This window comes from Bos indicus x Bos taurus, chromosome 24 (genome assembly GCF_003369695.1).
Source record: "Bos indicus x Bos taurus breed Angus x Brahman F1 hybrid chromosome 24, Bos_hybrid_MaternalHap_v2.0, whole genome shotgun sequence".
In the NCBI taxonomy this organism is placed as follows: domain Eukaryota; kingdom Metazoa; phylum Chordata; class Mammalia; order Artiodactyla; family Bovidae; genus Bos; species Bos indicus x Bos taurus.
The window spans coordinates 61,648,349-61,663,047 of record NC_040099.1 but is presented as its reverse complement, the minus strand read 5'-3'; the positions used below and the strand labels follow the sequence as shown (position 1 = coordinate 61,663,047).

At 43.1% G+C, this 14,699-nt stretch overlaps 1 protein-coding gene across 1 annotated transcript in view; it reads left to right on the top strand.

Annotated features, from left to right (window-relative positions):
* BCL2 (BCL2, apoptosis regulator) overlaps positions 1-14,699 on the top strand; it is a 196,790-nt gene that overhangs the window by 86,148 nt on the left and 95,943 nt on the right. The gene's annotated exons all lie outside the window — the stretch shown is intronic.

Genomic DNA, 14,699 nt, shown 5'->3' with positions numbered 1-14,699 from the left:
TCTTTTTCTATGTATTGCCAGTTCATAGATTTTGCTCATCTTTTTGTAGTGGGTTTTTTTTTTTTTCTTACAGATTATCAAGCATTCATTACACATTCTATATAAAAAAAAAAAAAAAAAACTACCCTTTCTATATCTTACCTTTAACCTTTGTTTTTGATGTCTTCTGTCACATAAGTTTTAAAGTCAAATTGGTCAACATTTTCTTCCTTTATTGCTTTATGGTTTGTGTCATTCCCTAGTCCGGGATTATAAAAATAGTGTCTATATTTTTCTTAAATATTTTAGAGTTAACTAATTCTCTTGGAATTCATGTTTTGATATAGCATGAGTTAGAGGTCTATTTTTTCCCTGTGAATTACACATCGTCTCTGGACTGTTTAGTGAACAGCTCAGTCATTTCCCACAGTTTTCATAATGCTGCTGCTGTCGCACCCCCGTTCCTGTTCACAGAGGGCTCTGTCTGTTACGTTGGTCTAGCAGCTGCACCATTTGGGTCTTAATTATAAGGCTTTAATAAATGTCTTGATATCTGGTAGGACAAGGGTCCGTCTTACAGTTTTTCAATATTGTCTTGGCTGCTTTTGACCCTAATTCTACTACATGAATTTTAAAACTAGGTAAAAACGTTCATGAAGAACCTTTCTGAGACTTTACTATGAATTATTTTCAATTTATGTATTAACTTAGGAGGAACTGATGTCAATGTTGAATCTTTTCATCTCCGAGCATGAGATATAGCTCTCTTTACTTAAGTCTTAGGACTTTCAGTGAAGTTTTTTTAAAGTTTTTTAAATTTAAATTTATCTTTAATTGGCAGATAATTGCTTTATAATATTGCATTGGCTCCTGCCATACATCAGTATGAATCAGCCATAGGCATACACTGTCCCCTTCTTTAACCTCCTCCCACCTCCCACCCCATCCCACCCCTCTAGTTGTCACAGAGCACCTCAGTGAAGTTTCATAACTTGTTTTCATTTAACTCTTGCACCCTTTTCTTTTGACTCATTCCTGGGTTTGTCATAGTTTATTGCTATTGCTAATGGGATCTTTTAAAAGTTGCGTTTTCTAATTGGTTGTTGCTGCTGAGGATGCCATGGATGTTTGTACAATATATTAATCTTGTCTCCAGTATTCTTGCAAAACTCTCCTATGACTTGTAACTGTTTGTAGTTTCTCATGGTTCTCTATGTAGACAGTCTTATGTGCAAATGATTCTTTGTTTGTTTCTCTATTTCAAATCCTTATGTCTCTTACTCCTTTTCCTTGTTTTATTGTATTAGCCAGATACCTCACATAACGATGAGTAGAGTGGTGATAGAAAATGCATATTTATCTAGTTCCTGACTTCAAAGGAAGTATGTTCCTAAAATTTATTGTAGGTTCTTAGTAGAAACTGCTTAGTACAAACTTCCTTCTGTTCTTGATTGGCTAGTTATTTTATTGTATTTTTAAATTGTGAATGGGTACTAAATTTTATAAAATGTTTTTCTGCATCTATTGTGATAATTAGTTTTCCCTTAATGTGTCAGTGTGGTGAATTACAGTAGGATCTTCTAATGTTGGAGTCTAATGTTGAGATTCTGGGATAAACTTTACTCATCATCACAAACACACATGCATACACACATGTACACTATATATTTACCATGTGATAAATATGATATATGTGATCATATATATCATATCAAAATATAAATAAATATACATCTCTATGCACACTACACTGCTGGGCATGCTTACTAATATTTAGATTTTTGCTTTGATATTTTTAGCTTAGATTGACCTATTGCTTTCTGGTTTTGTACTACCTGCTTCTAAAATATATAGCTTTAGACTGAACTTAAAAAATACATTCAGGAGCTTTTGTTCTTTTTCTATTTTTTTGTGTCAGTTTTGGTAACATATTTTCCTAGGAGATTTTCCATTTCATCTGCTTTTAGTTTTATTGCTTGAAAGTAGAAAATTGAATTCTCATACTTAAACTTGATTGTATTTATAGTTATGACTCCTTTTCATGCCTAATTTATGCCTTCTTTGTTTCTCTTGCTCATTCTTGTTGACTATCTGCCTGTCTTACTAGTCTTCTTAAAGAATTCACATTGGTCCCTGTGTGTTTCTTTGTTTTTATTTTATTGATTTGTTATTATCTTTGTTATTGCCGTCCTACTACTTTACCCATTTGTGGAAAAAGAATTTCCTCCTGTTGTCTTTGAGGTTACATTATTGCTTAACCTTTTTATTTTCTTAATCTAAATTTTTTCTTGTTTTCTGATCATTGCATTTAATGCTAAACACGCCTACTGATATCTAGGGCTTTAACTCTTGTTCGGTTCCAAGTAGTTTGTTACTTTCATTTCAGTTTTTTTAATAGTTTGGCAGCATGTTTTTGAAATTTTAAGATGTACTGGGGTTTGGGGCTGTGGTTTTGTTATTGATTTCAACTTTTATTGTATTTTGGTTGATGAGTGTGGTCTGAATGTTAGCAGTTCTTTGAAGGTTGTTGAGACTTGCTTTGTGGCCTAGAACCTGGTTAGCTTTTGTAAACATTTCATGTGTACTCTTTATTTATTTTGTAGAGTTTCTTGTCATATCCATTAAATGACGTTTGTAATATGGATTACTTAAATTTGTCACTTTTTTTAAGCTTGGTCTGTTGATTTCATAGAGATATGTGCTAAAATCTCTCACTATAATTTTGAATTTGTTACCTTCATATAATTAAATAATTTTGCTGTACATATTTGACACTGTGTGATTAGGTATATGGAAGGATTCTGGTGACTGTATCTTTTTATTATTAAGGAGTGGTCTTCTTTATTTCCCCCAAATGCTTTTGGCTATAATATCTACTTTATCATATTAATTGTCATTCCATTAAAATATGTATTTATTAAGCATTTATTATTTGTAAAAACACTTATTAGTTGAATACAGTTTTTTATGTTTATCCTTCCTGTGACGTGTTTTAGGCTTCTCTCTTACAAACAGCTCAAGTTTTATAAAATTGACTCTGAGGATTTCTGCCTTTTAATGAGTTAGTTTAAGCCGTTTACGTTTATTATGATGTCATATGTCTGGAATTCACGAAGAATCCAAGTGCTTTCCATCTAGCGTGCCGCTTCTTTACTTACTTCCCACCCCTGTGCTGTCTTCTGCTGGATCACTGGCGTCGTCCTCTTGCTTCCGCTTCTCCCGTGCACCCACTCCTTCTGCTTGTGTGGCAGTAGCCCCAGCCCTTCCCTGGTGGCTCAGTGGTAGAGAGTCCGCCTGCCAGTGCAGGAGATGTGGGTTCGACCCCTGAGTCGGGAAGATTCCCTGGAGAAGGAAATGACAACCCACTCCAATATTCTTGCCTGGGAAATCCCATGGGCAGAGGAGCCTGTCTTAGGAACTTAGCAACTGAACCACCACTACCAGGCCCCCAGCCACAGCTGTGCTCAGGGTCCAAGCCCAGGCGGATATGTTTCATGACGACCAGAAAGGCAGAACCTGTGTGGGAGCTATGTCCCCAAGATCTCTGAGTTGGATGCATTTTTGAAGGAACCAGCTCTCGAGGAGTTAACCTGAGCTGTCTGGATGCCTCTTCAGCCCAGAAGCAAGAGGAGGAATGCAGGAAACAGCAGGAGAAGGGGAGCAGAGAGGAAAAAGCAAAGGGGAGATGAAGGCAGTTGTCCCCCCAGAGGCTGAGCGAATGGCGCGGAGAGGACTGAGGTCCTCTGGCAGCACCAGGAGCCGGGACCCACGGTGTCACTGAGCGGTCATCAGGGCCACCGCCTGACCGCAGGTGCAGATGCTTCAGACTGAAGATGCGAAGTTTTGGAGAAGGTGTTTGAGCTGTTGAACACCCTTCACACCAAGCTGGAAGGCTTCCACAGGGACCCTGACAGTGACAGCTTGTGCTGTTACATGACGACATCCTGAAGAACTTCAAGGAGCTCGAGAATCCTAGGGGAGAATGAAGAGAAATGGGCTTCTCGTTCAGCAATGGGTCCGGCAGAGACCTCGCGGCCCCTTACCGGGGACTCCAGACTCCCCCACCTTCCTTCTCAGCTTGCCTCCCAAGCACAGAAATAGTCATGCTGTTAAAACGACGCTCACTCTTTTCCTCTTGATTTGTCACGTTTTGTTCTGTGTCTCAGCTGTTACCCTTAAACCTTACAAATCATGTTTGTTCCAAAGTCTCAAATTCAAGTGTTATTTGTATCTCTGTTTGCTTCCCAAACAATATACTGTAGATCTCTCAGAGTGCTGACCTCTACCCCAGTTTCTCTCTCTCCTTTTCTAATAGGACACAGTCAGCTATTTTTATCCTGTATCATCTTGCTTCTGTTCTGTCTGCATACATTTTTTTTTGACAAATCTACTTTTAAAAATTTATCAAAATGGATGCCATTTTATTTACATTGTGGGTAAGACTATGAAATCCAGAACCAGACTGCCTTAATTTGAATCCCAATTTAATTGTGAATCACTTAGAATGGTTCCTGGGATGCAGTGCAGAGCAGGCCCTCGTAAATAAATGTTACTGATGTTGCTTCTTGGCTTCTGTTTCCCCAACTCAGTTCAAATTCCTTCTTATTGAAATCCATCTCTGAGTAGTTATTTCATCAAGGATTTGGGAATATGAAACTATCTCTGTCATTCTCTATCTGGAAATATTTTTAATTCACCCTTACGTTACGTTACGTTAAGTCACTTCAGTCGTGTCCGACTCTGTGCGACCCCATAGATGGTAGCCCACCAGGCTCCCCCCGTCCCTGGGATTCTCCAGGCAAGAACACTGGAGTGGGTTGCCATTTCCTTCTCCAATGCATGAAAGTGAAAAGTGAAAGTGAAGTCGCTCAGTCGTGTCTGACTCTTAGCGACCCCATGGACTGCAGCCTACCAGGCTCCTCCGTCCATGGGATTTTCCAGGCAAGAGTACTGGAGTGGGGTGCCATTGACTTCTCCGAATTCACCAAAAAAGAAAACCTTCTAAACAAAAGACAGACTGACGCTGACTGCACCCCATCAGTAATAGATGTCCGAAAACAACAAAATAATATTTTCAAATGCTGAGGGAAAATATTTATGTAGAATTCTATACCTAGAAAATTATTATTCAATTCACTCTTAATCTTGAATAATAATTTTCTACGTATAGAATTCTACATAAATATTTTCCCTCAGCATTTGAAAATATTATTTTGTTGTTTTCGGACATCTATTACTGATGGGGTGCAGTCAGCGTCAGTCTGTCTTTTGTTTAGAAGTTTTTTTTTCCCCCTCAAATTGTCTTAAAGATCTTTGTTTTTCTTTTGTTCCTGTCTTTGATGATTGGCAGTTTCACTATAGTCCTATGTGGGATTCAATATGTCTCTTGAATCTAAGGATTCCTGATATTAATTGATTTTAAAAAATTCTGTCAAAATCTCTGAGTATTGTTCCTCCCAGCTCTCCTTATTATCTTTTTTTAAAAAAATCCTCTGTTGTTTGTTGTTAGACTGTCTTCTTTTTTTGTTTTTTGAGCAGAGAAAGGTTTATTGCAGGGCCATGCAAGGAGAAGGGTTTATGCCCTGTAAAACCCCAAGATCCTAGGTCTTGTTCTTCATACTGTTTTTCTTATTGCCCATATCTCTGTTTTTCTGTGGTCTGTTTTTTTTTTCAGTCTCCCCCTACTGTGTGCATTCCTGTTCTCCTAAGGTAAATAAGGTCAACAGCTGGTATGCATCCTTCCACATGTGTCTCCAAACTCATGTATAAGCACATACATAGTCCAATAAATTAAATAACAGTGTTTTGTTGTTGTTTGCAAAAAGTCCAGTCATGCCTTGTACATGACTTTACAACTTGACTTTCTCTGTTAATAGTACATTAAGGATATATTCCAAATAAGTAGATACAAATTTAACCAATTAAAAAAACAGCTAAGTAGATTCCATGGCATGGGCGTAGTAGTTTGTTCAGCTGTCCCACTCCTCATGAACATTGAGGTCATTTTCAGTTTTATGTCTACACACACACTGTAGATAAAAACATCCTCATACATATTTACTTATGTGCTGGTTCCTTAATTTCTATGGGAACAAATTAATTCTACCCCACCCTACTTCCCCCCACCCGGCTTCTCAAGGAAGTCCACTTTCTATATATTAGCGTTTTCTTCTGGCATTTCAGGGACTTCCCTGTTGGCTCAGATGGTAAAGAATCTGCCTGCAATGCAAGACACCTGGGTTTGATCCCCGGGTCAGGAAGATCCCCTGAAGAAGGGCATGGCTATCCACTCTGGTGTTCTTGCCTGGAAAATTCCATGGACAGAGGAGCCTGGTGGGCTACAGTCCATGAGGTCACAAAGAGTTGGACACACACTCTCACACTTCTGGCATTTCTAAATAATGTGTATGCTGTGATCTTTTATCAATGTTACTCACGATGTCTTAACTTCCTATTATACTAAATATAGATTTAGCTCTCTTACATAACAATATCTATTGCTTTGCCAACCCTGTTCTCTCAATATGACTATATTGCAATACGAGGTTAAATCTGTTGTTAGTGTTTTCACTATCTGGCCTATGGAAAGAGCATTAGCAGTTAAAGTTTTTAAGTGTAAGTTTTATGAAGTTAATATCCATCTTATTGAGAAAAACTATATTGGATTATAGTTGAATTGGCTTCCCTGGTGTCTCAGATGGTAAAGCGTCTGGCTGCAATGCAGGAGACCTTGGTTCGATCCTTGGGTCGGGAAGATCCCCTGGAGAAAGAAATGGCCACCGCCTCCAGTACTCTTGCCTGGAAAATCCCATGGACAGAGGAGCCTTGTAGGCTACAGTCCATGGGGTCACAGAATCGGACACGCCTGAACGACTTCACTTCACTTCACTTTCACAGTTGCATTGTGATGTTTTCTTCGTTTCAGGTGTACAGCCAAGTGAGTCAATTATGCATATACATACACCCGTTCTTTCTTCACACTGTTCGCCCATACGGTCCATTACAGAGCATCGAGACGGGTTCTGTGTGCTCTCCAGGAAGTTCTCGTTGTCGTTCGGTCGCCCACTCGTGTCTGACTCTACGCGGCCGGTGGACCGCAGCACGCCAGGCCTCCCTGCCCCTCTCCCGAGGTTGCCCAAGTTCACGTGCATCTGTGTTATGTCGAGCACTGTGCGTGTGCCAGTCTCAGTGTCCCCACTACCCCTGGTAACTCCGAGTTTGGTTTCTACGTCTTGACCCTACTTCCGGTTTGTAACTAAGTTCATTCTTACCCCTTTTTAAGATTCCGGGTATCAGCGGTATTGGGTGTCAATGTGTCTTGGTTTTTTGGTTGTTTTCATTTCCTTCGTGTTCTCCATCCTTGTAGGGGAAGCTGTTCTTCCTGTGTCTCTCACAGGCTCGCAGTACACTTTTCCGCCAGGCTGATCATACTGGAAATCCGTGAGTTTCTTGGTAACGTTCCTCCTGGAGACTTCCATTTCCCTTCCGTCTGGATGTTTCTTCAGGCCTGTTGCATAGCTGCATGCAGGGATGTCTCTTCCTTGGTATTCTAGAACTTTCCTTGATGTTTGAGTTGGATCCCTTTTCTTGATCCACTCCATTGCTTGAGTGAGCATGTCCCCCTCGGCGTCAGGATGACAGCCTAGCCGTGCTGGTGGTGGCCCTCACCACGTGTTTTTCCTGATCCACTGGCCCGGTCAGCTCCCCTCACCACGTCACCCCTCTGCTTTATCCCTGAGTCAAATCACATCAATTTCCTCTTTTCCCGCTCACACATTTTTGTGACTCCCAATCTATAAGTCGCCTTTCCAAAATGGATCCAAGAGAGAGATTCACACTTTGAATGTCTGAAAGGACTTTATATGTTTTTTAAAAATATTTTTATTATGTATTTATTAGGCTGCCCCGGCCTTGATTGTGGCATGCAGGGTCTTTGATCTTCCTCGTGGCGTGTGGACTCAGGTGGGGCCTGTGGGATCTAGTTCCCTGACCAGCGGTGGAATCCAGGCCCCCCTGCACTGGGAGCGCAGGTCTTAGCCACTGGACCTCCAGGGAAGTCCCCTGAGAGGTCTCTATCATCTCACCGGAAGGCGTGTCTGTCTTGTACAAAGAATTCTAGGTCAAAACTAAATCACCTTCAGAAGTGTGAAGGCATCGCTCGGTTGTATGCTCCCCCCAGTGTTGCTGCTGAAAGGGGGAAACCATTCTGGTTCTTAATGCTTTGTACCTGACCTTTTTTTTCTTTCCCCTGGGACCTTGTAGACTCTTTTCCTTTCCCCAGTATTCTAAATTTCACAGTAACTTTCCTATGTGGGAGTCTGTTTTCACCTATTGTACTGAGCCATCAGCGTGCTCTTTCAAGCTGTCGAATTCGCTTTTGGCGGCAAGTCTTTCTTTCCAAAACTCCTATTCTGTGGGTGTTGTACTTTCTAAACCAGTCCTCTGATTTCCTCCTGTTTTCTATCTCTTTACCTTTTGCTCTTTTGGGGGATGATTTCTTCAATTTCCAACCTGTCTGTTGGGTTTTCATTTCTGTTATTGTTTTAAATTTCCTCTTTTCATCTATAAATAGTTGAGTTTTTTTTTAAGCATTCTGTTCTGTTTTCATGTGTGATATTCTCTCAGTCTTCTGAAAAAATATTACTCTTGGACATTGTCTTCTCCCCTCACGGCCTCTGTTTCGTCCGTTTTGCCTTCTTTTGCTTGTTTGCTTTGCACTTTGTCTTTCTGTAGAGGCTTCCTTGCATGCCTGGTAATCCTTGAGTGCTTGGTCATCTTGAAGAGTGAAGAGCTAATCATTTCTTTGGAAGCTCTGAGGATGTGTGGGGCTTATCGACTTCGAGCATTACCATAGAATAATACGTTAATGCCACTTGTTGGCGAATTCCACGTGTCAACCCCTAAAGTCTCCTACGGAAGAACCTACAGAGACGGTCAGACTCTCCAGGGAGCACCCTTCCAAACTCTGCTCGGGGAGGTGAAGCTCTGCCTCTTCCAGGGCTGAGTGCTGAGCCGAGTGAGACAAGGGCCAGCGTTCAGTGTGTGTTTTCCTGTTCTGTGTGACGTATGGTATTCCCCAGTCCAGGAACCCTGTCTCTGGAGACCACACCTCCAGTTTCACCAGTTGGGAGAAAGACTGCTGCCCCACAGGGTAGACCTGGGAAAGGGACCTGAGGCCTGGGAGTAGAAGAGTGAACACATTACTTGCTTAGTCACGTCCGACTCTTGGCTCCTCCATCCGCGGGATTCTCCAGGGAAGAATAACTGCAGTGGGCAGCCATTTCCTTCTCCAGGGGATCTTCCCGACCCAGGGACTGAACCCACGTCTCCTGCACTGCAGGCAGATTCCTTACCGGCTAAGCCACCAGGGAAGCCGAACTGGTTCTTGAGCGACTTTGGTCCCACCTCCTCACTCAGTCACTCCTCCCCTCTCCTCGCTTCCCAGTTCCAGAGGCAACCAGTGCTGTCTGTTCCCGGAGCTTCTGAGCCTGTGACGTCGCTCCTGACTTTTCCTTGTTCCTAGTTCAGGATTCTGCCTTCTTGGTTCTGCTAGTTCTGTTACCACTCGCCCACCTGCTTTCCATCTTATTGCTGGAAATGTTATTGCTGTGACCCCCTCACCGCTTCTCCTGTCCTGCTGGGTTTATGTCTTGGAAGTGGTCACTTTCCTGAGTCGTATTGAGGTTTCAGAGGGACCCGTGTTAGATATAGTGTGATCAGTTCTCCGTTTTCACTTGGAAATCCTGTGTTACATTTTGCTTGATTTCCTTCATTCTCTTTTTCCAGTTCACTAATTCCATATTTGTCTCACTCTACTGTCTAACTTTTCCATTAAGTTATTTTCAGGAGTTCCATTCTGTTCTTTTTCAGGTCTGCTATTTTCTTTCTCTTTTTTAATTCACTCCTATTAATCCATTATGTTTTTAAGAAATCTTATTTCATAGCGCATTTCAGATTGTGATATTTTTCCAGTTCTTAGATTTTAGTTAAAAAATCCTCTTTACGGCTGGTCCTCATGGTACTGAATGCTCAGGGTGTGTGTGTGTCGGCAAGTTCGTCTTCACTGAGATTTTTTTTCAATGGGAATCTTGTGAGTCCTGACTTGTGAAATTGTCCCAACGTAATAGTCACATATTTGTTTCTTTCAGTGATCAAAGGTGTTTTGATGGTCCTGGAATTGTGTTTATGTTCGTTTCTTGTCCTATACCCAGATACACAGATAATGTAAATTCTGATATTACAACTGAATGTGATTTGTGTTGGGGTTTTGATTTCTCAGAGGCAGCCTGGTCTCTGGATCTAAGGCAGTTGTCTGCCCTTCATCTTGAGGCAGTGGGCATGGTCTTTGTCCCTTTTGCATGGACGGGGTGACTGTAAGATTTATGAAAAGGGCTCAGTTCCACCTCCCTCCCTCCACCTCAGCCAGGATGAAGCCCACATCTCTTCATGGGCGTTAGAATCTACTCATTGTCCCCGGATCCCCAAGGGCGTTGGTGTGGGTCTGAAACTCACTTGGACACCAAGGAGTCGACTTATTTCTAAAGATCAGGCTTCAGTCTTTCTTCATTTCTGGAGCCCATGCTTTCCCCCCTTGCTTCTTTCCTGCCAGGTGCAGCATTGTGATTCTTCCTGAACATTTCATATCTTTGTAGTAAAAAGGAATCCATAGGATCAGCCCAGTGTTTACCATTTTGCCAGAAATGAACACTCACATCCACTATTGAGCTAAATCTAGAATTAATCAATTAAACTAAACTAAAACTAAACACAACCTAGAATTGACTGTAAAGGGCCAGAAATAGAAGGTTCTTAGAGATCACTTCATCCACCCGTAGCGTTTTACTGAAGGGAATTGAGGCTCAAAACTGATGAAACCACTTGCCCACAGACACACGGCCAGTTAGTGAAAAAGCTGAGGATAGAAGTCAAAGTGGCCACTTTTTTCTCACCACATCACAGGGAGGAACGCCGTCATCTAGCAGCCAGAGCTTGTCTGCTTGCAAGACGCCCCACGCTGGTGACTGCTGTGCCTTAAATCACAGGGAGCTCTGGGGAAGGATGCAGAGACAGCTAGTGTTGGTTTCGTCTTGTTTTTAAATCTTCTGGGCTATAGTGTCAGAGTGCTCATAGCATCACCTAAGTGGTTTATTCCTCTGCCTTTTTTTTTTTTAAGGAAAAATATCATTTTTCTTTTCTCCTTTCTTCCTTTCAGTTCAGTTCAGTCGCTCAGTCGTGTCCGACTCTTTGTGACCCCATGAATTGCAGCACGCCAGGCTTTCCTGTCCATCACGAACTCCTGGAGTTCACTCAGACTCACGTCCATCGAGTCAGTGATGCCATCCAGCCATCTCATCCTCTGTCGTCCCCTTCTCCTCCTGCCCCCAATCCCTCCCAGCATCAGTCTTTTCCAATGAGTCAACTCTTTGCATGAGGTGGCCAAAGTACTGGAGTTTCAGCTTTAGCATCATTCCTTCCAAAGAAATCCCAGGGCTGATCTCCTTTAGGATGGACTGGTTGGATCTCCTTGCAGTCCAAGGGACTCTCAAGAGTCTTCTCCAACACCACAGTTCAAAAGCATCAATTCTTCGGCGCTCAGCCTTCTTCACAGTCCAACTCTCACATCCATACATGACCACTGGAAAAACCATAGCCTTGACTAGACGGACCTTTGTTGGCAAAGTAATGTCTCTGCTTTTTAATATGCTATCTAGGTTGGTCATAAGACCCAGTTCAGGTTCCATCATCTCCCAGAAACCTTCCCTGAAGTCAGCAGCCCATCGAGGTTTTTTATTCCTCTAACTCCTTTTGAAATTGTCATTTGAACCACATAATTGGCACCAGATTATGAATCTGTCTGACCCTGTTTCATTATTGAATGTGGATGTGCTCTGTCTCCTCAACTGAACGGTAAGTGCTGGTTTGCAGAAACCACGCTTGTGCATCTTTACCATTTCCCAAAGTGTTTTTCGTGATTAATTGATGAGGAAACAACTTAGAGGAAATATGTTCCCTGAGATAGAGCCTGGGTTTGGTGTCAGGAAGCCTGGATTCTGCCCTATTCTTGGCATCAGCCCCCTGGTGTTTTAGAGCAAACTGTCTTACCTTGTATGGACAGGCCACTGTATTCTGACTTTGCACTCATAGACAGAGTGGTCATCTAATTTATCATTCAGATGGGGGCAGTTATGAGAGAGAAGGGGGCAGTTCTGTTAATAATTCTGCAGGGATCACAGATGGCAACTGGGAGTCTTCCTTATAAGCAGGGACATGTGGTCACCTTATGGCATAGATCACCTTGAGCCCTTCAGAAAACTTTGCTCAACTGCTACCAAAATACCAGTCTTCAAAAAAAAAAAAAAAAAATGATTATCCCTTACAAGAGCTTTCATCCACCAGCACAGCTTCGCAGGTGAGAGAATGTTGAGTTTTCCCAGACGTTCATGTTTTCTCAGCTCCTTTCCTAGCCTTAAGTGCTTGTTGTAGTTGAACTTAAAGAAAGCGATGAGTTTGAGGATTATTACCACTAAGAGACAAATGCCTTTATTTTCCTTATCAACCCGCTCTCTATACTGTAAGAAAAGAATAGCCCCAGTTTTCAGAGTTCTGAGCCTTGTTTTCTTGGGTGCTTTTGAAACCTGTGCTCTTAGCTCTAGTATATCCAGTGATGGAGGGAAGGTCTGTGAATGCCCGTTGATCTTCACAACTGGATGTGTCTTCATATAGTGGTATATTGCTATTGTTTAGTTGCTAAGTCGTGTCTGATTTTTTTTGTGACCCCATGGACTACGGCCTGCCAGGCTCCTCTGTCCATGGGATTTCCAAGACGACAATATTGGAATGGATAGCCATTTCCGTCTCTAGGAGATCTTCCTGATCCAGGGGTGGAACCCATGTCTCCTGTATTAGCAGGCAAATTCTTTACCATGAGACCCCAGGGAAGCGCAATATAATGGTATATTTGGTGGTTTAGCATAGGAGGTAAGGTGTGTGCATGCATGCTAAGTCGCTTCAGTTGTGTCCAACTCTTTGCAACCCTATGAACTGTAGCCCGCCAGGCTCCTCTGTCCATGGGATTCTCCAGGCAAGAGTGCTGGAGTGGGTTGCTATGGCCTCCTCCAGTGGATCTTCCCGACCCTGGGATCGAACCCATGTCTCGTGCATTGCAGCCCAGTTCTTTACTGCTGAGCCACCAGGGAAGCCCAGTAGGTGAGGTAGGTCTTTAAAAAGACTCCTTACACACTCCGTGGCTCACTAGCTGGCTTGCTTCTACGTCTCGTGCCAGAGTACTCTGTAGGAACATACACGGTAGGCAAAGTCATACGGAAACCGATGGACTTTTTGGCCAACCCAGTGTGTCCTACGTGTTTGTTAGCTTGAAGTTCCTAGGAACACTCGGCAGACAATGGTGGCCAGTACACTCACTTCCCAGTGCTGGTACCTCCACCCCTGCTGGTGCCAAAGGAGTCCGCCCGTGGTTGGCCACGGTGTTGGAATGCAAAGACAAACAGATACAATCTCTTCCCTCCAGGATTTTATGATCTAGAAGCAGCCTTGGAGGCATAAACAACTAAATCTAAGAAAGTTCAGGGGGAAGAACAATCAGTTTGGATCTGGGGGAGTTGGCTGGCATGTTAGCTGGGTTTGAAAAGTAGGACTTTAGGACAAAGTTGGGTGAAGGCCATTTCACGCAGTGGAAATGGCACAAACAAAAACCTATAGGAGTCCAGTTGCTTGGCATCTGAAATCGGAAGTCCTGTGCGCCTGGAAGATAAGCTGTAATAATTAGGATGTTCTTTAATGTCAAGCGAGGGAACTCAGGTTGTGTTATGTGGATGGGAATCACATGAAGTGTTGGATTCTTGCTGTGATATCAAGTAACTCATGCATGGGGATAATAACCCAGTTGCAGGGAGAACAGTAATGAAGAGGCTTTGGTGTTTAGGAGAGAGATCAAGGCAGAGGAATTAAAGAGGAGGAGCCAGATAGGCGATAGAGAGCGGGCAGTTGGTTGCATGTCGGGTTGAGCAGGAGAGAAGAACCAAACACAACCGCAGACAAGAAGGCCGGAGAGGAGCAGAGCCAGGCTGGGAGCGAGTCCCTGACTTCTCACGAGGTCTGAGAGGGGGTTATGTGAATGGTACATGAAGAAACCTTGAATGGGGCTTTGCATGGAGTAGATGTTGGATAAACCCTGGATTGAAAGAAGGAGGGGATGACGGAGAGGAAGGAAGGGAATTCCTTCTCACTCTGCTCTAGGGGATTTTCAGGGTTTTAGGAGATCCAGTGGGAATTGTGCCCCGGGGCTCGTCTCATCAGGAAGCTTGCCAGTACTCGAATTTTTGTGTGTTTTTAATATTTATGTGTGTGTGCACTTGGCTGTGCCTGGTCTTACTTGCAGCAGGCGGGAGCTTTCCTGTGGCACGGGAACTCTTGGTCGCAGCTTGTGGGATCCAGTTGCTCACCGGGGGTAGGCCCTGGGCCCTGCATTGGGACCGTGGAGTTTTAGCCACAGGACCACCAAGAAGTCCCAATACTTTGATGTCGTTAACTGAGCGTAGAAACCTGGAGAGGGTTCCGATCGGATGAAAGACCCAAGTTGGTGGGTGTCAGACGGAGGAGAGGTGGGCTTTTAGCCAGACGTGGAGGAAGAGAGGGCTGTAGGTGATAAAGAGCCACACTGACACCAGGGGCAGATGCCTGGAAGGGAACGCACCACCCGT